The sequence below is a fragment of the Octopus bimaculoides genome, chromosome 17, assembly GCF_001194135.2.
Source record: "Octopus bimaculoides isolate UCB-OBI-ISO-001 chromosome 17, ASM119413v2, whole genome shotgun sequence".
Taxonomy (NCBI): domain Eukaryota; kingdom Metazoa; phylum Mollusca; class Cephalopoda; order Octopoda; family Octopodidae; genus Octopus; species Octopus bimaculoides.
In genome coordinates this window covers 42946385-42948397 of record NC_068997.1, presented here as the reverse complement: position 1 = coordinate 42948397, position 2013 = coordinate 42946385, and positions in this window count along the sequence as shown.

The following is a 2013-nucleotide window of genomic DNA, read 5'->3' as shown; positions in this document are numbered from 1 at the left end:
TATATATATATATATATATATATATATATATATATATATATCTATATATATACAGAGAGAAAGAGAGAGAGATACACACATATTTATACATATTAGTAATAAGGATTGAAAGAATCAAATAGATCTCACATTAAGCTCTCCGCCAATTACGTAGCTAACAAGAAAGCCCAGGGTAGCGGTTAGGGTAAAGTGGTGTGCGAGAGTACTTGTTTATTCCATAGGTTTCATAATGTTCTTAGTTATATAATAGACATTACATCACTAGTAACACACACATGAAATATACACATACAACATTTATATAAATAAATATATTTGCGTATGTATAGAGGAGTTCTGGTCTGGAAACCAACAGATTAATCTGAACGATACATGGTGGTTGAAAACTTCATCTCTACTACAGAGAGCATGCTAACTCTATAGATATATCCATAGGAAATACATGTACTCAGCATGTTGGCATTTATGATTTACTATACGGAAGTAATGGCCATAGAACAATACAAATTCAGAGGCAAAATCAGTATATAATTATAGTAAAGTAGGAAAAAAACGGGGGAAAACAAATCGAGAAAAATGCCAAAATAATCAGAAAATATAAAAGCAAATAATAAAAAAATAAATGAGTTTGTCAAAGAAGTTTACGTCGAGTATTACTTTAGGTGATTATTAGAATACACAAACAGATAAATAAATAATAAAAGGATATACCGTCAGTAGAAAGACGACGACATAAAAGGTGGACAAAATAAGATTTAAAAGAAAGATCAGAAGCAGAAAAGTGTGCATAACTTGGAATTGATGAAATTTCACACCCTGCTGATTTTTGAGGGATAGCAGCGAGTTTTCAAGGATAATGATGTTGGTATCAACCACAGACATATTAAATAAACACAACCACAATCACTCGCTTTCATTCATTCATATTTGACAGTTGACAGTCCTTGGGCCTTCTACATCATTAATTTATTTTGCACTCAGTCTTTTTCTCGTTCAGGTAGAATAAGATGGATCTAACTGCAACTTTTTCAGCACTTGTTATCAAAGCCGTAAAATGAAAAAATAAACAATTAATGATTGTATATCATATATGAAAGAAAAAAACAAAAACGAGAAGCAGTTCAGCAACGGTTGTATCAAATTAATGATATAACATGGAGATACAAGTTGCCAAAAATCATCAGTGAAACTTCGAAAAAAACTTTTGATTCAATCTAGTGTACAATGCATCAACTCTTTTACATCTTACTTTTTTTTTTTACCTGTTTCAACCATTAGAATGCGGTCATGGAAAGGCACCACCTTGAGGAATCTTAGTCGAATGAATCGACCCCAATACTTAGAGAAAAAGCCTGCTACTTATTCTGTCGTACCATTTTGCTGAACCGGTAAGTTAAGGGAACGTAAACACATCAACACCGGTTGACAAGTGGTGGTGAAGGCCATGAATGTATGTATATATATATATATATAATGATAATAATATTAGGGATAAAAATCCAAGTTTACAGGCAAAAACTCAATTAAATTCAATTTATCAAGAATTAAAATTAAATTTAGTTTCACGGTATATGATATATGATTTAGAAAAATGAACTAAAGTTTATGAACTCATCCATGAAAATCCACATATATTCATTTGTTATTTACTGTTGGTTGATATATACATTCATTTTATTATTATTATTAATATTATTATTATTGTCATTATTATTATTATTATTATTATTATTATTATTATTATTATTATTATTATTATTATTATTGTATTTTGACCTGAAGATTAGCTATATTTTTGAATAGAATTGATTTTCGATTGATTTAATCGATTTGATTATATTCTATTTTCTATTTGAAAATTTGGCTATAAAACACGTGTAGTCGTTTTATTATTATTATTTTATGATTTTTACTTTGTATTTTATTATACTTCTTTTTAGTGTATTTACTTATTAATTTTTTTCTATATGTGACTGTGGATTTTCATGAATGAGTTCATGAACTTTGGTTCTT